The 22429-nt window shown below is 42.3% G+C and overlaps 1 protein-coding gene across 5 annotated transcripts in view; it reads right to left on the bottom strand.

The window, feature by feature from the left end:
• REV1 (REV1 DNA directed polymerase) overlaps window positions 1–22307 on the bottom strand; it is a 90147-nt gene extending 67840 nt beyond the window's left edge. For 4 of the 5 annotated variants that reach the window (XM_008008174.3, XM_008008173.3, XM_008008166.3 and 1 more), the window contains exon 1: window positions 22090–22307. The gene's annotated coding sequence lies outside the window, so the exon portion shown is untranslated. The remainder of the gene's footprint in view (window positions 1–22089) is intronic. The other variant, XM_038004206.2, reaches the window with a different exon arrangement.
• Window positions 22308–22429: the final 122 nt, after the last annotated feature.

Genomic DNA, 22429 nt, shown 5'->3' on the forward strand with positions numbered 1-22429 from the left:
TTAACAGGGCAGCCCATTACTGTCTTTCAAAAAATCCGTTTAAAAAAGACAGATGAAGGGTGAATACATGAATGCAAAAGTACCCTTATCCTTCACATTTAGGGTACGCCTTCAATAAACAAGAACTACTGTTACAGTCATCTACTCTGCCAGTCCGCAGAGTGAAAATCGAATGAGACTACGTATGTGGAAACCCTTTGAAAACTGTAACACAAGGAACATAGTTATTTTAAGTTAGTTATCCATGGTCTACAACATAACGATAACAGCCGACTAGTAGATTTGGTGATAAAAGATGGGCTCAAAGCCCAGTTCCACGACTGCCTAACAGTGTGATTTGGAGTGAGTCCAACAGCACTGGGCCTAACATTTCTTCACCTATAAAACCAGAAAGTTTGACTGCAGAATCTTTGTGGGGCCATGACTGGATGCAGGGTGGATGTGGCGGGCAGAAGAAGAGAGTTGGGGGTAAAAACAGCAAGCAGGCAAGGTTCCACTCTCCAAACCCACCTTCAATTTTAGCAGCCACGCTTTTTTTTGTCCCCCGTGAGTTTTAGGTTTAGGGTCTGAACAAGATTGCTCTTGAAGAAAAAGCACAACAACTTGAAAAAGACTGATAATTAAGAGTAATGAACTAAAAACTAAGTACAAAATTTCTTCGTTCTTTTCTGTTTCCATATGTGACTCTACGAGAGTCATATGTGGAAATCTCCCAACCCTCGAAAGGTTCACAAGCTAAAACTCACCTACAAGCTAAAAATCAAATTATACAAACCAACTAAATTACAGGCTGTCAATACAGCCATGCCCAGTCCCGAGTACTAACAAGCAGTAACAACTAGCCAGGTGAGGTAAGGTGAAGGCAAATGGGAGAGTAACTCTGTCTACAAGGAGCCCAGGGATCCTGAACGCCTACACAAAACGCTTCCTCTCTCTACTCTCTCAACAGGGATGTTCAAAACTCTATTAAGGGTTTCACCAAGGACATGCCTATTTAAAAATATAACAAGATCATTTATGCATGTATTTTTCCTAATGTTTATCTTCTGCTGGAACACGCTACTCTCAGTTCATTCTAAACTTTATTCTTTCTTTTTACCATAGTTATCGGTGGATTTTACTATCTAGCCCAAGAATGATGTTTATCACCAGGAACATTCATTTTCATGTAAATATGATATTTCCCAGCACTTTGGGAGGCCGAGGCGGGCAGATCTTGAGGTCAGGAGATCAAGACCATCCTGGCTAACACAGTGAAATCCCATCTCTACTAAAAATGCAAAAAATTAGCCAGGCATCATGGCAGGCACCTGCAGTCCCCGCTATTCAGGAGGCTGAGGCAGAAAAATGGTGTGAACCCGGGAGGTGGAGCTTGCAGTGAGCTGATATTGGGCCACTGCACTTTAGCCAGGGCAACAGAGTGAGACTCCGGCTCAAAAAAAAAAAAAAAAAAAAAAAAGGTATTTCATCTATTTTCAAAAGAACTACTAACATTACAAGGTTCCAAACAGTTCATTACACACTAGAAAAACTCCCACTACAGGCCGGGTGCGGTGGCTCACACCTGTAATCCCAGCGCTTTGGGAGGCCGAGGCGGGTGGATCACATTGTCAGGGTATTGAGACCATCCTGGCTAATATGGTGAAACCCCGTCTCTACTAAAAATATAAAAAATTAGCCAGGCGAGGTGGCGGGCACCTGTAGTCCCAGCTACTCGGGAGGCTGAGGCAGGAGAATGGCGTGAACCCGGGAGGCAGAGCTTGCAGTGAGCCAAGATCTCACCACTGTACTCCAGCCTGGGCGACAGAGCGAGACTCCCGTCTCAAAAAAAAAAAAAGAAAAAAGAAAAACTCCCACTACATACCCACAAAATGTTCAAATGTTCAGTGTTAATCTGATGGTTACACATCTGTAACTCTAAAGTCTGTTGATTAATGAAACTGATTGAGTGGCTTTTAATCAGTCTTTATTACTACAGTCATATATCAATGTATACATTTGTAAAAAGTAGAGGTTCCTCTTCAAAGACTTTCCTCCCCATCTAATTAGGAATAAATAGTAACTTCTCTTAGAAGCAAAATTTAAAGACCTGTGTTAACATTCTTAAAACATCTGCTAGCCGTAACAAAGAAATCAATGTACTTTACGTTCTTAGCTCCCACAATTTAGCCTAAATACTTGCCCTGGCACATACACACACACACACACACACACACACACACACACACACACACACACGTATATATACTGGTCCAAGTCAGCATTAGGTCATAGCCTGTTCCTCTTCCTTATCTGAAGGTGTTTTTACCTTTCTCTGCATTCCACAAGTTAATTCCTCCTTCCTTTGTTCTCCTCTGCCTTTGCCTCTTTTAAAAAGTTCTAAGTTGTTAGCCAATCAGGACAAATACAGAATGTGAGGTCCTGTTCCAGCCAGTAGAAACCGGACATAGCAGTAGGGTGGGCACATCAGGTTATAAATAACCCTGCCTTCTTTGTTTGGTGTACTCTCAAGGCAAAACTATTAGCGAGTGTACCCTTTCTACAGAAAGTATAAAACTGGCCTTGCTGAGGAAATTAAATTTATGTTCAAGTGCTACTTCTTTACAGCACCAGGGAACAAGTATTTCAATCAGGTTTATCCTATCTTTATGTAATAGTTACCTAAAAAACATTTGCTGAATGTAGCGAGAATCAACATGCAAAGAATATGCAATGAATGAATGTGCACATTATAGCAGCATAACATAATTCATGAATGTGACACAAACGCAAAGAAAGCAGCCTGTGGCCACCCCTTATCCAGCAAGGCTGAAACAAAATTTGCCTTTGGCACCCTGCCATCTCTCTACTCCATACCTCTTTGTTTTCAGGGCCTCTTTGTCTTACTTAGCTGTCAATTCTCTGCTAAGGCATTTACTGACAACTAAGGAACTGGTTAAAAACTGGCTTAAGGTATGATGCAACCCAGGGTCATCTGTGTTTAGAAGAACTTCTTCATGACCATTCAATGAGGAAAAGACAATCTTTTCAACAAATGGTGACAGGAAAACTGGTTATCACATGCAAAAGAAGTTGGACCTTTACACCATGTTAAAAAAAACTCAAAGTGTATGAAAGGCGTAAATATAAGAGCTAAAACGATCAAACTCTTAGGAGAAAACATAAAAGCTTCACGACACTGGATTTTGCAATGACTTCTTGGGGAAAACATAACAAAAGAAAAAAACAGATAAACTGAACTACATCAAAATTTAAAACTTCTGTGAATCACAGGGCAAAAAAGGGTAAAAAGGCAATCCACAGAATGGGAGAAAATATCTGCAAATCATACATCTGATAAGGGGTTCATACACTTCCCATTATAAACAACTCCTACCATAAACCGTAACAATAAACACATAAAACCACTAAGAAATAAACAAAGGATCTAAACAGACACTTCTCTAAAGATAGACAAATGGCCAATAAGCACACAAAAAAAGTTCAGTGTCATTAATCACTACGGAAATGCAAATAGAAACCACAATGAGATACCACCTCACACCCAGCAGGATAGTGACTATTTAAAAAAAAAAAAAAAAAAAAAGTATTGATAAGGACTGAAAGAAATTGGGCCCAGTGAGCCCTGTTGATGGGAATTTAAAATGGTGCAACTGATACGAAAAACAATATGGCAGTTACTCAAAAAATCAGAAATAGAATTATCCTGTAATTCCACTTGTGAGAATATATCCAAAGGAACGGAAACCTGGGACACAGATATTTATGTGTACATTCATATTAATAAGCATTATTCGCAATAGCCAAAAGGTGGAAGCAACCCAACTGTCCATCCACAGATGAACGGGTAAACCAAACGTGGCACATACGTACAATGAAATGCTATTCCGCCTTAAAAGGAAGGAAATTCCAAAGCTTGCTACAACTTGCATGAACCTTGAAGCCATTATAGTAAGTTAATTCACAAAAGGACAAATACTGTATGATTCTACCTATATGAAGTATTTAAAGTAAATTCAGAGACAGAAAGCGGATGGTGGTTGCGGGTGGAGCTGCTGGTTAACAGGTAGTCTCAGGCGTTAAATTCAGAGACAGAAAGCGGAATGGTGGTTGCGGGTGGAGCTGCTGTTTAACAGGTAGTCTCAGGCGTTAAATTCAGAGACAGAAAGCGGAATGGTGGTTGCGGGTGGAGCTGCTGTTTAACAGGTAGTCTCAGGCGTTAAATTCAGAGACAGCGGAATGGCGGTTGCGGGTGGAGTCGCTGTTTAACAGGTAGTCTCAGGCAAGATGAGAGAGTTCTGGAGACGGATGGTGGCGATGGCTGCACAACAGTGTGAATGTACTTAATGCAACTGAACTGTACACTTAAAAACAGCTAAAATGGTAAACTTTTACATGTATCTTACCACAATTAAGAAGAGTTAAAAAAAAAAAAAAAAAAGTACTTCTGAAGCTGCAAACACTCCACAGGCACCTGCAAGCTGCAGTAGACAGGATCTTCAGGTGGGGTGCAAAGCTGGGAAGAAGCCTACTTCAAGAAAACTGTACAGCAGTATCTGGGTATTTTGTTTATTTTTTACTTTGAATTGGGGGCAGTGGGAGGCCATTTGAGAATTTACAAGAACCAGGTATTGTCTTTATGAGTAACTAAGTACATAAAGTGCTAGCTAGCACACATGCCCTAAAAAAAGTTTGGTAACAGTCTGCTCCAATATGCTCTTATTCTGTCCTTTAATGGTAAAAGTTTTAACACCAGAAACAGCTTTTTATGTAACATTTAGATACAAAAATACAGCTGTTTGTGGATCTTATTTTGATTCAACCTTAGAGACCATCATTGTCTAAGGCTACAGTTCTCAAACAACTGCTGAAGTTGTATGGGTACTACAGACATGCACATCCCACAAACTAGTCAGGTTTTGATCGTGAAGGGACTCTCACCAAGGTATATAAAACAAAAGGCCGGGTCTGGTGGCTCATGCCTGTAATCCCAGTACTTTGGGAGGCTGAGGTGGGCAGATCATTTGAGGTCAGGAGTTTGAGATCAGCCTGACCAACCTGGTGAAACCCCATCTCTAAAAATACAAAAAAAAAAAAAAATTAGCCCGGCATGGTGGCGCATGCCTGTAGTCCCAGCTACTCGGGAGGCTGAGACAGGAGAATCACTTGAACCCAGGAGGTGGAGGTTGCAGTGAGCCAAGATCACGCCACTGTACTCCAGTCTGACAGAGTGAGACGGGAAGGGACGGGACAGGAAGGGAAGGGAAGAATTCAGACACCTAGGTGAAGGGCGCAATTTCCCAGAAGTACAAGTACTGGCTCTAATCTACAACCTGTACTTGCTTTTAGCAACTGATTTTAAACCAAGCCAACAGTTCACATTCTAAGCATAGCGCTGTGAGTCTTTCATGTATTTAAGATATCTTTTAAAAATACACAAGTCCAAGATATTTAGATCAGGTTTTATTCCTAACCTAATAAAACCCATTTTTGCCACTTTATGTGGTTTTTTTACACCTTCAGCATACTGAAACATTTTCCTGTTACTAATTTTTTCTGCTGCAATAAAACAATTTCCGTACCAGATGACATACTGTCTTGATAAACGCAGAATTCAAAGAACTTCAATCTATCAAAGTGGCACACAGCACTCTCCATAGAAAAAATTATAGGTGTTGGTAGGTAAGCCTTTTCTTGAAGTCAGTATGATCTTTCAGTCTTTTCTTGGGACATTCTCTATTATTCCCTCATCACTGAATTGTGTTTATACACTGCTTTGTAATGCTAAGTACATTATGCAATCCTGCTAGGTGTTCCTTTTCAAAAATAGCTTTTCTTGCTGTATTTATAAAAGCAATTCGTGTTTGTTGCAGAAAATTGGAAAATACAGAAAACAGAAAAGGAAAGGAAAAAATTACCCACATTCCTACCACCTAAAAAATTCACCTATTAACTGACACTTTATATTTCCTTCCTTTTAGTGTTCCTTTAATTTTTAACATTCAAATTTAATTTCTTTACATTTAAATACATTACTAGTAATACCTTTCACTTCTGAAGTGTCTTTAGTTTTCCAAGACCCCTTTACATCTACCATTTATCTTTACAACTCACCCATAGAGTAAGTCAGCCAAGTACTATTTATTTTGCACACAACAGTTGCCTTCTAGGGTAGAGAAGCTAAAAAGTTCTATAAGGCTGCACTGCTGGCTCGTGGTACAAAATCATACTCATCTTCTACAAAATTATGTTCCCAAATCTTCAATGGAAAAAATACGAACTGCTAAAAAGTTAAGAACACTCCTATTGAACTGAAGTAACCTAACACAAAACAGATTCTTCACCAGGAAATCTAGCAACAGTCTGGATTACAATATAGCCATATATGTAACAAGACCAAGGAAGAAAACAGGTCCTACAAATAAGCTCCATCTAGACCCCAACTAGTCCATATTGATAAGTAGAGGTCGGGTGTGGTGGCTCATGCCTGTAATCCCAGCACTTTGGGAGGCTGAGGCAGGCGGATCACTTGAGGTCAGGAGTTTGAGACCAGCCTGACCAACGTGGTGAAACCTTGTCTCTACTAAAAAGAAAAAAATCAGCCAGGCATGGTAGCAGGCACCTGTAATCCCAGCTACTGGGGGAGCTGAGGCATGACAATCACTTGAATGTGATAGGCAGAGGTTACAACGAGCCGAGACTGTGCCACTACTCTCCAGCCTGGGCAACAGAGTGAGACTCCGTTTCAAAAAAGAAAAAAAAAAAAGTAGAGACTCAAAGACAGCATCAACTTTGTTGCTAAGCAGTTCTCTGAACTTAAGCAAGTCATAATCAGTCATATTTTAGTTCCTCTGTATGTGGAAAGAGTTGGACCTGTTTGAAATGCTTGTTCCCCGGTGCCATAAAGAAATAGCACTTGAACATAAATTTATTTAGTAAGGCCATTTTTATTTCCTGCAGAAAGGGTACACTTGCCAGCAGTTTTGCCATGAGAGTACACCAAAGGAGACAGGGTCATTTATAACTTGATGCGTCCATCCCACTGCTGTGTCCGGTTTCCACTGGCTAGAATGGGACCTCACATTCTGTATTTGTTCCGACTGGCTAACAACTTAGAACTTTTTAAAAGAGGCAAAGGCAGAAGAGAACAAAGGAAGGAGGAAGTAACTTGTGGAATGCTGAGAAAGGTAAAAACACTTTTAAGTAAGGAAGAGGAAAAGGATATGACCTAATGCTTGCTTGGACCACTATAAGCATGCCAGGGCAAATATTTAGGAGCAGAGGTCTTTGCATAAATTTTGCTTCTAAGATAAGTTAATCAGATGGGGAGGAAAGCCTTTGAAAACGAACTTCTACTTTTACTTTTTACAGACCTGACAAATTCTAGAGTCTTTTGCAACTGTTTAAACGTACATGATTCTATGCTTGAATACAGGAGGCGGAGGTTGCAGAGAGCCAAGATCGTGACACTGCACTCCAGCCTGGGTGCTAGAGCAAGACTCCGTCTCAAAAATAAACAGGCGGTGGCTCACGCCTGTAATCCCAGCACTTTGGGAGACTGAGACTGGCGGATCACAAGGTCAGGAGATCGAGATCACCCCGGCTAACATGGTGAAACCCCGTCTCTACTAAAAATACAAAAATTAGCCGGGCACGGTGGCGGGCGCCTGTAGTCCCAGCTACACGGGAGGCTGAGGCAGGAGAGTGGCGTGAAACCCGGAGGCGAAGCTTGCAGTGAGTGGAGATCGCGCCACTGCACTCTAGCCTGGTCGACAGAGCAAGACTCCGTCTCAAAATAAAAAATGAAAAAAAGAAAAAAAAAAAATTAGTCAGGCCTGGTGGTGGGCGCCTATAATCCCAGCTACTCCAGAGGCTGACGCAGAGAACTGCTTGAACCTAAGAGGCAAAGGTTGCAGCAAGCCGAGATCACGCCACTGCACTCCAGCCTGGGCAACAGGTGACTTCGTCTCAAAAAAATAAATGAAAATAAATAAATAAATAAATAAATAAATAAATGTATGTGATTATATACATCTAGTTTTTAAAGAGCTTTCAACAAACGCATACATATTAGGCAACTTTATATAACTTTTTCTATGCTTTCCAAAACACAACAAGATGCGCCTATCCACAGATGTGGCTGTGCAGTAAAGATCCTAACCCAGAGGTTTGGCCTTTGCCCTTGGTTCCTGGGAGGTAATCCTTTCTTTTCCCTACCTTCACATGGTCCAAGATGAGACTGGGAGGTAATCTCTAAGCCCTTAGAATGTCCACTCTATAGGAACAGTGGATCATGCCTGTAATCCCAGCACTTTAGGAGGCCGAGGCGGGAGGATCACGATGTCAGGAGTTCGAGACCAGTCTGGCCAACATGGTGAAACCCCGTCTCTACTAAAAATACAAAAATTAGCCAGGCACAGTGGCGCACACCTGTAATCCCAGCTACTGAGGAGGCTGAGGCAGGAGAATTGCTTGAACCCAGGAGGCAGAGGTTGCGGTGAGCGGAGGTTGCAGTGAGCCGAGATTGTGCCTTTGTACTCCAGGCTGGTGTCACACACACACAAAAAAGGATGTCCACCTTGTTAAGTGCTTTTGTTAACTGGGGGCTTTGAGCCACTCCAGATAGCTTCGCGCTGTGATTTACGGTGAAGGGTTTTCAGCCATGTATTATCAACTTCCTGAAGGGTTGAAAACTAAAGGTCACCACGCCAACAGTCAATCATATCTAAGTGACCGAGCCCCAGTACAAATGCTGGATACCAAGGCTTGGGTGAGCTTCCCTGATTGGCAATCTCCATAAGTACTGTCAGAAGTTGGCACTGTCCACAACTTCACCAGCAGAGGATAACTGGAAGTTTCATAAGTGGAACTCTTCTGTGTGCCCCATGCACCTCTTCCCTTGGCTGATTTTGTTCTGTATCTTTTCACTGTAATAAATCCAACCATAAGTAAAAGCCCTTTCAGTAGTTCTGTGAACCTTTCTAGCTAATTATTTAACCTAAGGATGGTGTGGATCCCCAGATTTGCAGTTGGTTTCATGAGGGTGGTCTTGGGACCCCCAACTCCGCGATGGCAAAATGGCACTGTCCTCCAGTATTCATTCTTCTTTCTTACTTTTAGTAATGGAACACCTCCCCTGCCCCTCTTAGCAGGAGGCAGAGTGGGCAAACAGAGACTACATTTCTCAGGCTCTTCTAAAAATCAGGGGTGGCCACGTGACTCGGTTCTGGCCAAGGAGGTATGAGCAGAGTGATGTGTACAAAAATATGAGCCATATTCCTAAAGAAAGCTGTTTACTTCTTTTTCTGTGATGCGGTTGTAAGGTAATCCAGCTTCACCCATGGGAATAAGGACAATACCCTACGGAATGGCTAAGCACACAGAAGAAATGTGGAACCCCAAAAACACTGACGTGCTCACCCACTACGGACTGCCTGTCTACCTCTGGACTATCACAGGAGAAAGAAAAACTTAAATCCTGTTGTATTCTGAAGTCCCTGTTACAGCAGCTTGGCCTGTACCCTAATGTATAAGTACATCTGAGCATTTTAATATGATTTTGATTCAGTATCTACATAAATCAGAGATAAAGAGAAAGACACACAATAAGATGTACTGTATAAAAAATATTTGGATATATTAAACTTGAAAATGCATAACAAACATTTGTATGTCCCAGTTTGAGGCTGATCTGATTAAAAGGAAAGCATCTATCCCAAACAATTCAATATAACAAAGAGTTTTCTCTTATTCTTCCTGCTATTCATAACTACCAAAAAAAAGATGCTTGATTTAACAAAATCAATAGTTAATACAAACTGAAGGGGGCTTCCTGAACGAATGACTAATGCTTTTCTTCCCTTCAATCAGATTTCCACAGAAAAGGAAAGAAGTAGAGACACTGTTTTAATAAAGTACCTAGGAGGCTGGGCACGGGGGCTCATGCCTGCAATCCCAAGACTCTGGGAGGCCAAGGCAGGTGGATCACCTTAAGTCAGGAGTTCGATAAGAGCCTGGCCAAAATGGCAAAATCCCATCTTTATAAAAATACAAAAATTAGTGAAGCGTGGTGGTGCACACCTGTAGTCCCAGCTACTCGGAAGGCTGAGGCAGGAGGATCACTTGAACCCCGGAGGCGGAGGTTGTAGTGAACTGAGATCATACCACTGCACTGGGCAACACTGAGACTCTATCTCAAAAGAATAAAAAATTTAAAAAAGGAAGTACCAAGGAGAACTGCCTTCCTAGTTTTCCAGAGTGCAGCCAAATCACCCCGTTTCCAAACACCTTCCCCTCAATTTTCCTGCTTTCCTGTGTTCCAAACCACGTGGCCCAATTGCATTTATTAAGCACCTCCATCCACTAGGATGTTCTACACATCTCAAAGTCAGCACGTCCATAAGTAGGATCAAGCTACAAAGTATGTTCTGGAGATGACATGATAAAAATTAAAATCTAGAGGAAGGAGATAAGAAGCCACTGATCTTCACTAAGGAGAAGTGGTATAATCTCACAGGAAAGCCAAATGATTACCTGTAGAAAGTTCAAGGTTGCAATAAATAAGGGATTCCAAAGGCCACAGTAGAAGAGCTAGTAACAGGAACAGAACTTGGCTGAAGAATAAAGGAAGTAATATCAAAGAAGAGGGAAATGTATCTAAAGCAGTAATTCTCATGCCTGAGCATGCATCGCAATCACCAGCACAGGGCCTGTTAAAAGACAAGATGCTGGCCCCAACTCCAATGTTTCTGATTCAGTGAGTCTAAGGTAGGGCTGGAAATCTGCATTTCTAAAAAGTTCCCAGGAATGTTGATGCTGCTGGACCGTGGCACACACTTTGAGAACCACTGGTTTTGCCTGTACCTAAAAATGTATCTATACTGGTGAGAACAGAGAAAAGGACAGTTCAGTGGCAATGAGAAAGGTTACATACAGTAGAGGGAATGATGCTACAATGTGTCCTAAGTAGAATGAATTTCACATCAGGAGTAATGCAATTCACCAGGTGAAGATTTTAATTAGATTGCAGGTGACAGGCTGGGCACGGTTGCTCATACTCATAATCCCAGCACTTTAGGAGGCCAAGGAGGGCGGATCACGAGGTCAGGAGATGGAGACCATCCTGGCCAACAAGGTGAAATCCCGTCTCTACTAAAAACACAACAGGCCGGGCGCGGTGGCTCAAGCCTGTAATCCCAGCACTTTGGGAGGCCGAGACGGGCGGATCACGAGGTCAGGAGATCGAGACCATCCTGGCTAACACGGTGAAACCCCATCTCTACTAAAAAATACAAAAAACTAGCCGGGCGAGGTGGCGGGCGTCTGTAGTCCCAGCCACTCGGGAGGCGAAGGCAGGAGAATGGCGTGAACCCGGGAGGCGGAGCTTGCTGTGAGCCGAGATCCGGCCACTGCACTCCAGCCTGGGTGACAGAGCGAGACTCCGTCTCAAAAAAAAGAATTTAAAAAAAAAAAAAAAAAAAAACACAACAAATTAGCTGGGTGTGGTAGCACTCACCAGTGTCCCAGCTACTTGGGAGCTGAGGCAGGAGAACTGCTTTAACCAGGGAGTGGGATGTTGCAGTCAGCCGAGATCACGCCACTGCACACCAGCCTGGGTGACAGAGCGAGACTGTCTCAAAAAAACAAAAAAAGAAAAAGAAAAAAAAAAAAAAGATGACAGATGACAAAATCTCTCCTGTCCTGCCCCCCACTTCCCCTTACCCCAAATTCCAGGTCTGAGCTAATGGTTTTTCTCCATTCACCTAGCATTTACTATAATCTTCAGTTTTCAAGGTGAGTAAAATGAGTATAAACCACAATCCAAGGTTATCAGAGATTTGCATACAACTATGAGATCTGTAATCCCAGCATTTTTGGAGGCCAAGGTGGGAAGATCTCTTGCGTGAGACCAGCCTGAGCAACACAGCAGACCTCATCCCTAAAAAAAAATAAAAATAATAAAAAGAGCCAGGCATGGTGGCACACACCTGTAGTCAGGAGGCTGAGGCGGGAGGATCACTTGAGCCTGGAAGGTCAAGGCTACAGTGAACCACTGCACTTGGCCTGGGAGACAAAGCAAGACCAAAAAAGTAAAAATAATACTACTAATAAAAGATCCTGCATTATAGGCACTAATGGAATTAAATAAATGCACAGAGAAAACAGCCATAAATCTCATGTTCGAGAAGACACCCAAGAAAGCATCACTGAGAGGCAGATCTAAACTAAGAACAATCAGTAGGATTTTATGGGATAGAAGGTAGGTGGGAAGGGGTGACATGAAGGCAAAGATTTCAGGAAGAAGAAAAATTCATAATCAAAAACTTAAAAGGGCCAAGTGCAGTGGCTCACACCTGTATCTCAGCACTTTGGGAGGTTAAGGCAGGAGGACTGAAGGCAGGAGGACTGCTCAAGCCCAGGAGTTTGAGACCAGCCTAGGCAACAAAGTGAGACCCTCCTTGTCTCCACAAAAAAAAGTTCTTTAATTAGCCAGTCATGGTGGTGCACGTCGGTGGTCAAAGCTACTTGGGGGACTGAGATGGGAGAACTGCTTGAGCCTGGGAGGTTAAGACTGCAGTGAGCTGTCATCACATCACTGCACTCAGGCCTATACTATACAGCAAGACCCTGCCTCATAAAAAATAAAAAGAAAAATACTAAAAGATGTTTAGGACAACATTCTAGAATTTACTGGTATGTAGGAACATGGCCAGATGTAGAGGTAGACCAACTAAGGTAGGTGGTAAAATATAACAGAAGGCCTTGAATATATCATACTAAGAAGTTTAAACCTTACTTTCTAAGTTTTAAGCAAGTGTAAATTGGGTGGGAGAGTGTCTGGCTCCTGAGCCTAGCCTGCACCATAACCTATAAATCTTAAAGTCCTCACCTTGTGCATTCCAGCCACACAAGTCATTAGATCTCTGAACTCATAAGGTTTAACTGGCATAAACAATGATACATAACTAATAACAAATCCCTCAGAGCAACTGCATTTCAAAAATATAGTCAAACTCTTCTTTTCTGGACCTGCTATCAGTTCCAGCATTCATAAATCCATTTTCTCACAAATCTTTCTATTAAATATAATTGCAAGTAAACATAAAGGGAGCAGAAGCTGCCACTGCTTCTGGAATCTTCCCTTGCTTACACCAATAATATCATATATTTAAAATTATATACTTTTAAAAAAACAAAAAACATAACAGTACAACATGCTACATTCTTCAAGATACCGGAAGTCTTATTCAATGTAACAATTTAGCACACTATAATCTCTGAGAAACAGTGAGTTCCAAGATAATTTAATTAATCTTTAAAGTGACAATCTGAAATAAGATTAGGCATAAACAATATGCAAAAGAATATTAACCTCCAACACAGTAAACCTGAAGTGTTAGTAACTTTGACTCAAGTGCTAAAATTCAAAACAGCAATTAAGTTACTGAAACATTTTACAACCCTAACACAGATTATCAATGCCTCTACCCCACCCATAAAAATCTCACTTCATATTTTTTCTTCCAAATAACTAATGAATAATTACGTACATCTAAAAGTACAAATTCAAGAGCAATACCAAAATTCAAACTTTTTACAGCCAATTATTAAGCTTTAAAGTATCAAATATATAGTTTATAACCCAAGCTACAATAAAATTTATGTAATTAAAACATTTAACTCAAGTGAATAACCCAAGTTTTAAATTCTATTGTATCAATAAAAGAAAATGTTATGTAGCAATTCTCAACAGAAGGCAATGCTTCTACATATATTTAAATACAACCTGTTCCAATTTTTAATACAACACAGGTAACTGGGTTACTATCACTACCATTAGTTTTAGCTGTCACAATTGAGCAAGTATCTGTTCTCACTTATTTAGCTAGCATTGTGTAATAAAGAATTTGGGGCCCAAGCACAGTGGCTCATGCTTGTAATATCAGTACTCTGGGAGGCAAGGCAGGAGGATCACTTGAGGCCAGGAGTCTGAAGCCAGCCTGGGCAACATAGGGAGATCCCTACACACACACACACAGAATATTTAAATTTGCCAGGTGCGATGATGCATGCCTGTAGTCCTAGCTACTGGGGAGGCTGAGGCAGGAGGATCACTGTGGCTTGAAAGCTGGAGGGTACAGTGAGCTATGATAGCACCACTGTGACACAGTAAGACCCTGTCCCTAAACAAACAAAAACAAAAAAAATTGGCCATTGTCTGATTCCTGGAAAACTCTACTCTTGGAGTCTCCCAACTGATAGGAGTGTCTTTGCTATCCATGAATCCATAATGGGTCCCTCTTGGCGCACAACTGAGTTTCTATTAACAGGGTGACGCCCAGTAAGCCCCTAGTCTCAGGATGGGGGTTGGCCACGCTAGAAATGCCAACCATGTGAATAGTGGGTTGGGGCTTTGAGCAAGCTGACACCAGCCTAACAACCTGACCTCCAGGGAGAAGCGGGCTGGCGACTGAGTTCAATCATACCTATGTAATAAAATTCCCACAAAAACTCTAGATGCTTGTAGAGTAAGTGGGGCTTCCTGGCTGGCAATCACTCACTGATGTACTGGAAGGATGACACGTCCTGAGGACGTGGAAGCTTCATCTTTGGGACCCTCCCAGATCTTGTTCTATGTGTCTCTTTAATTGTCTGGTCCTGATTTGTATCTTTTAAAAAATAACTATAATTCTTTTTTATATATAACCTCAGGAAAGCACTTTCCTGAGGTCTGTGAGTCATTCTAACAAATTATCAAACGTGAGGTGTAGTGGGAACTGCCGAAGTCGTAGCCAGCTGGTCAGAGTGTGGACAGCCTGCAAGTTTGTAGAGTTTGTAGCTAATACACGAAGTGAGGAGAGTCTTGTAGACGGTACCCTTAACTTACGATGACTTACCTCACTCTGGGTAAGGGATGCCCAAATGACACTACAGCTATAAAATAGGATACGCTGCCTGACCTCTCTTCCCAGCACTCTTAAGAGAATTAAATGAGAAAAAAGTTAGGTAAAGCACTCTTTAAGATATAAAGCGTTGTGTTTGCTTCGGCCGCACATGTACTAAAACTGGAATGACACAGAGAAGATTATCATGGGAAAAAATTCTGTATTAAAAAATTTACGCTTTGGGAGGCCAAGACGGGTGGGATCGCCTGAGGTCAGGAGTTCGAGACCAGCCTGGCCAACATGGTGAAATCCCGTCTCTACTAAAAATACTAAACTCAGTTGGGCGTGGTGGCAGGCACCTGTAATCTCAACCACTCGGGAGGCTAAGGCAGGAGAATGGCTTGAACCCGGGAGGAGGAGGTTGCACTGAGCCAAGATCACACCATTGCACTCCAGCCTGGGTGACAAGAGGAAAACTCCATCTAAAAAAAAAAAAAATTGTTAGGGTCTTTAAAATATTGAAGAAGAAATTGTTAAAATATTTTTTAAAGTTCAGGACTGTCCAGGTTAAATGGCTTTAAAAAAAAAAAAAGGCTTAAAATAAACAGCTGGCCGGGCGCGGTGGCTCAAGCCTGTAATCCCAGCACTTTGGGAGGCCGAGACGGGTGGATCACAAGGTCAGGAGATCGAGACCATCCTGGCTAATACGGCAAAACCCCGTCTCTACTAAAAATACAAAAAACTAGCTGGGTGAGTTGGCGGGCGCCTGTAATCCCAGCTACTCGGGAGGCTGAGGCAGGAGAATGGCGTGAACCCAGGAGGCGGAGCTTGCAGTGAGCTGAGATCCGGCCACTGCACTCCAGCCTGGGCGACAGAGCGAGACTCCGTCTCAAAAAAAAAAATAAATAAATAAACAGCTAAGGAGTCATCAAGAAACTGAATTTATAAGAGTAAAATACAAAACTTAATGAAAACCAATTACAAGAACAAAATATCTAAATAAGAGCTTCAACTACATAATTCAGACCAGTGCCTAAAAGATAAAAATGCATTAAGTCCATTCCTACAAATCGCAAATGTAGAAATGATGGAGCTTAGAGAATGTAAGATGCAGCCATTATTTTGTGACTAAACCTCCAAAAAGTTCATTTTAGCCTTGGGTATGATCAGGAATGACTGAGGTCAGTAAGCAACACCTTGCTTAATCAGATATGAGTTTGAATACGAACTACTCACATCACAACCAACTTTTCTTGCCCATCACTACCTAATATTTTAATTCAAGCACAAAGTCATGGGACCCAACTGGTCTTTAAAAGGTTTCTCAAAGCATCCTACGTAGACAAGGCAGTTACCTGCCTACATGAGAAAGCATCACTTTCAATTGCATTATAATAGAGGAAAAAATTTTTTTCTACTATGTTCCAATGATAAAATCAAGACTTTAAATCATAATTTTACAAGAACATATCATTTTATTTTCTGCCCTCTTGCATATGAGATACTAAGTGTTGCTGCTCTTTCCCTCAGTAATGCAGGAACAGTTTAGTGTAGCAGGGGAAAAAATGGCCTTGGGGGAAAACCTAGGCTCTAGTCTTAGTTCTCCTCTTTAGCAGGCAAATGACCCTTGGGGTCTCACTTTCCTACAGTAAGATATAACAGCATGGCCTACGGAATCTGTAAGATTCTTTCTATCGCTGACATTCTGAGGTGTTGAGAAGCCAATAACTCATAATTTAGATATTCTTACAAATTAAAAAAGCCTTGCAAGGAAATGTCAGAAACCATTAAAATTTATGTAAAAACATCCCACCTATGTGTTCCTCCTTATTGAAGGAGATCCACGTAAAGATCAGATATGTAGACTATTATCCTTAGCAAACTAACACAGGAACAGAACACCAAACACTACACGTTCTCACTTGTAAGTGGCAGCGGAATGATGAGAACTCATGAACGCAAAAAAGGGAGCAACAGACACTAGAGTCTACTTGAGCATGGAGGATGGGAGGATGGAAAGGAGCAGAAAAAGTAACTATTGTGTATCAGGCTTAATACCTGAGTGATGAAACAATCTGTATAAAAACCCCCATGACATGAGTTTATCTATATAACAAACATTCATATGTACCCTAGAACCTAAGATAGAAGCTTAAAAAAAAAAATTGCCCCATAATCAGCAGGAACACATCACTAGGAACTTTCATTAAATATTTACTTGCTACCTCCAATTTAGCCTTAAGCAAACTTAGACGTTTATGTTTTCTTAAGTCTAACATATTAGATGCAAAACCTTTTCAAACTATTTACAAAGCTGAAGCACCAAGACACAATTCTTTGACTTATTTTTAATGACTTTTAAATGTGAGAAAAACATTAATTATGATGCAAGTCATCCTATTAAAACATTTCACATTTATAACACAGGCATTTAAGTAGAGTAGTTAAATTTAAAAAAAAAAACCAAAAATCAAAATATTAGCCATAATGATTAAGCTGCCAGTAGTTACATACATTCACAAATAATGTGATAAATTGTAACGGCAAGCTTCCAAACAAAAACCTTGTCATTTTTAACATGCCTCACAGCAGACTGGGTATGACCTCAGCAACTAGCCTGAAACTTTGGCTCCTTTCTTGTGCAACCAGCCAAGTAACAACATCTCTCTAAATCTGTTTCTTTATAAGGTGCCAACCGTATATGGTAGCTGTAGATATTAAATAAGACACTGCACCTAGCAAAGAGCCTAGCACACAGTAAATATTTAATAACTTACAATTAATAAATTTTGGAAGAAATGTTACCCAAAGCAGCAGCCCTTTGACTTTTTTTAAAAAAAATTTAGGCCTAGGGTTTAGGATCCTATTGCTTGTTAAAGTTCAGCCTGAGAAAATAACAAGCCTACAAAGAAGCATTTTACTAAGGACAAGTGAATTTAAAATTTAAAATAACTGGTATTATGCAAATTCAATTACCACAGGCAGAATTTTAGTTTATGAGAATAATTCAAGTTGTATTAGCTCAAAGTATCTATTATTACAAAGTCACTGTCTCCATCAATTCTTTCTCCTATTTCTGTAACTGCTAAAGAAAAATAAATCATATTATGAAAAGAACAGAAAGATACAAAGCACAGCTGGGTTAAGTTCCAATTAATAACCAAATACAATTTGAGGGGAAAAACCCACTGAAAGAAGGGAGAAACTGAACACAACTAAAGATGATAAAAAATTTCCTTCCTAGATACTACAAGACTCATATTTCAACTGAAGACAGGAAGCCTCTAGCAAGTCCTTTCATCACCACAATTGGATCTCAGCTGAACTTCAAAGGGAACTATATAAAAGCCACTTTGGTGGGCAGTTGTTCAGATAATCACTCTTAGCATCTTCTACAGATTGAAGACTAAAAAAACCTCACTTACACATTAAGACCAAACACCAGTCACCACTCTCAGCAGTTCATTTTTTAATTTGTTCTAGACATCCACAAAATGTATTTTTTAAAGGAGTTCCATAAATATAATTTTGGTAGCTAACAAAAATTCAGCACCAAAGTAATACATATAAAATTTAACCACACATAGTGGCTCACACTTGTAATCCCACCACTTTAGGAGGATGAGGCAGGAGGATCACTGTAGCCCAAGAGTTTGAGACCAGCCTGGGCAACATAGTAGGACCCCATCTTTACAAAACATTAAAAAACTAGTCAGGCATGGTGCCACACGCCTGTAGTGACAGCTACTCGAGCGTCTGAGGCAGGAGGCTGGCTTGAGCCCATGAGGTTGAGGTTGCAGTGAGCCATGATCACACCACTGTATTCCAGCTTGGGCAACAGAGTAAGACCCTGTCCCAAAAAATTTAAAAAAAGAAAAAAATTCAATTAATCCAACTTTATCTCATGCCAAAATACAAAATCCTAAGTGAACAAGCTAATTTCAAATAGTTCTTAGAAGGTCTAAAATTACCCTGTTCTAAGCACTTTACATATATTAACTCAATTATTACTCACCATAATCCTGTGAGGTAGGTATTATCATAGTCATCTTACAGATGAGCAGAACTGAGGCACCACCAAGTTACTAATTTGCCCACGGTCTCACAATTAGTAAATGGTAGCAGCCAGAGAATTGTGACCCCAGCTGTCTGATTCCAGAACCAATATTCAAATCAACTATACTATTCATTTACTCAACAAGTTTTATTGACAACCTACTATGTACCAGGCGCAGTTCTAAGCACTGGGGATAAAGCTGTGTACAAGGCAGACAAGGCCTCTGCTCTCTTATTGAGAAGAGGGCTGGCAGCAAACAAGTCTAAGCGGGGAAATAACTAAATAAGTGAAAAAAACAGTGTTATCTTCACCTAGTAATAAATGCTATAGAGAAAAAGAGACTAAAGAATAAAAGATTATAAAAGAAGGAGCTGATTCCTATTTTAGAATTAGAAAAGGCCTCTCTGAGGCGATGACATTTGAGCTGAAACACAAGATGTAAAGAGCCATGACCACTTAGAGGAAGGGGTCATGCTAAGAGAATAGTAAGTATAACACCCCAAGGTAGAAACACTTTGTTCAAGAACCGGCAAAATGACTATGGGACTGGGGTAGGTTGCTGAAAGTCTGTCACCTAATAAGAGGTAAGCTGGAAGTTGCCAAATCATGCTATACCCTGATGGGATGTGCTAAGGGCTAAGATTGAAATGTAAGTGTTAACAGGAAGCTTTTGGAGGATATTAAGCAAGAAAGTGACAATCTGATTTACATTTTTAAAAAGATCCCTCTGGTTGTCAAGGGGAATCCCTAGGGAACAGTCAGGGAGCAAGACAAATAAAGAAACCAGTAAAGGCACTATGGCAACAGTCCAACCAAGAGATAATGGAACTCAGACTAGGATTCATGTACTGTTTATAAGTAGATGCTAACAGAAGAGCCTGCTATCTAATTGCCTCTAAAGAGCCTTTTTAATATGCCTTTTCCCGTCTCCTCTCCTGACTTGCTTTTGGAAAAAAGTAAGATTCTTTTTTAATGTCCATGTTAGCGCTTCAGTTGGTGCTATTACAGTAACAGAAAAAAACTTTTCATTTTTAAATGCTGTTTAACATACCCTATGATTAGTAATATGCCACATATACACACCTACACATTCTTGAAAAGCAGAAAGAGCCACAATGCTCTTCAGTGTAGGACTTGTTCATTTATTTGGAGAGAAGAGGTACCTGTCACCTCTTCTGATTACCTTTCCTCTCACGCGTTGTCTCTAGCACATCCTGGCTCATTCTAGATTGTGAACCGCAATAAACTGGTATACCAAAGGGAGTATGTATTTACTGAGCACCTCCTTAGTACTATGGTGTTACTACATGTCTCACATTTAAGAACTCATTTAATTCTCCGCTACCCAAGGTGGGAAATGATATCTTCATTCTACAAACGAGAAAAAATCAGAGATACTAGTAACTTGTCTATAGTCACCAGCTAACAATTTGCAGGGCCAGAAATCTAACCTCCATCTAACTGTGAAGTTCCTGTCTTTCCACTACAGCTGCTATCAAAGAAAGTGCTTTCAAACATATATTATATGTAGTCACTGCAACTTCTTACGAATAATGACCAGTTTGTTGCTGGTGAGGACAAGGTTTAATTCTCTTACGTAGAATCAGAGTTTTGAGGCTGAGAGTGGGGGAAATGTAGTGATCTTATACACTCAAGCACATTATTTTTAAAAAATTATGTTCTACTTGAGACTTCCTAGAAATTAATCCTAAAAGAGCAATTCCCATCTTTAGAAAAAAATATTAAATACGTACTGTTTACCATAAAATAGCGGTTAAGGGTCTACAACGAAAGATAGGAGTTTGGTACAGACTCTACCCTCAAAGGTCCTACAAAATAAGAGAAGACAGGGCCAAAAAGACAATCATAACACAGCAAAGGAGGCAAAGAGCCTCAGAATTGAATGTAAGAGAGCCTTGTATACCGGAATATGATTCCTGGAAGAAGAGGAACTTTAGGTGAGCTCTTAAGGGTCCAGAACAGGAAGGCAGGGAACAACACGCAGCACTTGTGCTTGCACGGGCAAACGCAAGGATGTGTGTGAAAAGTTGGCGGACAGATAGATGGTTCCCAGAGGCTTATTGGCTATATACAGCACTCCATAGAGAGAACCAAGGTTATGGTTGGTCCTACCCTACCTAAACAGGAAATGGCTTACTCTCGGAGACTAAAGTGTAAAATCAAGAGAAAACACCAGACAGATACACAGAATTACGGACTGTTACATAAACTCCTTAAGAGTTACAAGACCTTGTTGTGCTATGTGCTAGTCTGCATTATTTTCACCTAAATGAAACCATTTCTACTTACTACATGGCGTGAGAAGACGTGGAGATAAAGAGAATTAGCAGACGTACACACCTGCAATTTATTTTACGGGGCAATACATTAAGAAGTGTTATGTGAGATTCTTTCTTTACAAACTGGGAAGAGGTGGGAAGAGCAGCGAAACACAGAGTGGCATCACTGTAACAGTGCGCAAGTGGGCAAGGGGCGCTCGGAAGGACAGTTGGGGAACGGCGCCCTGCGTATTAAGGGAACAGACAAGCGGCAAGGAAAAACAAGCGAGCAGCAACCGCCTTCGGACGCTCCGACCGGTTCCGGGACGCCCCGGGGGCGTCGGAGCCGGGGTGCGGGGAAACGCCGCGGCTGGAGTGCGGCTGGGAGCGGCGGCTCGGCCGGGTCCACATTCTACAAACGCTTGGGGAACGAACGCCCGAACGCGCGCGCGAATGAATGGCGCGGAACTGAATGGGCGGCCGAGGCGCCGGCGCAGGAGGAAGGAGTTTGCGGCGCGGTCTGGCCGGGCCAGCGGGACGTGGGGAGCGCGGGGGGAAGGGCCGCAGCGCCAGGGGTCGGCGCGGGGCGGCCATGGAGCCGGCGGCGGCGCGGGGCTGGCCGCGCCATGACGAAAGGGAAGGGGAGGTCACACGTTACATAACCCGGCGGCTGCGGGCACGAGAGGAGGGCGCCGCGGGCAGCCCAGGCCGCGAGAGGACGGCTGCGGGCCGGGGCTAAGCGCCCCTCCCCCGCCCACCTCAGGCCGGCCGCGCTCTGGCCGCTGCCGCGCGTGTCTGCGGCGCCTCCGGGCGACGCGTGTCCGGTACCGCCCCTCCCCCACCCGCCGCCGGCCCGGGGGTCGCTCACCTTCCGCGTTGCCCCAGACCACCATGCCCGGGCCCGGCCGCCTCCTCCGGCCTTGCAGACCCCGGCCCCGCCGCCGCCAGTGCCCCCGCCAGGGACCAGGGAAGAGGGCCGGGGAAAGGCAGACCCACCGCCGCGCCGCGCTCCACGAACCGCCACGCTCACGGCAACCAACCCCGCGCGCGCTCCGCGGTGCCTCTCCGCCCCTCCCCCTCCGGCTGGCGCGCGCGCCGCAGCCACGCCCCCTATAGCGTCCCGCGCGCGCTCCCTGGCCCCGCCCACGCCCCCTCCCAGGCCCCGCTCGCGCTCACAGCCGCGCGGCGCACGCGCCTTGCTGCCCCCA

Source organism: Chlorocebus sabaeus, chromosome 14, assembly GCF_047675955.1.
Source record: "Chlorocebus sabaeus isolate Y175 chromosome 14, mChlSab1.0.hap1, whole genome shotgun sequence".
NCBI lineage: Eukaryota > Metazoa > Chordata > Mammalia > Primates > Cercopithecidae > Chlorocebus > Chlorocebus sabaeus.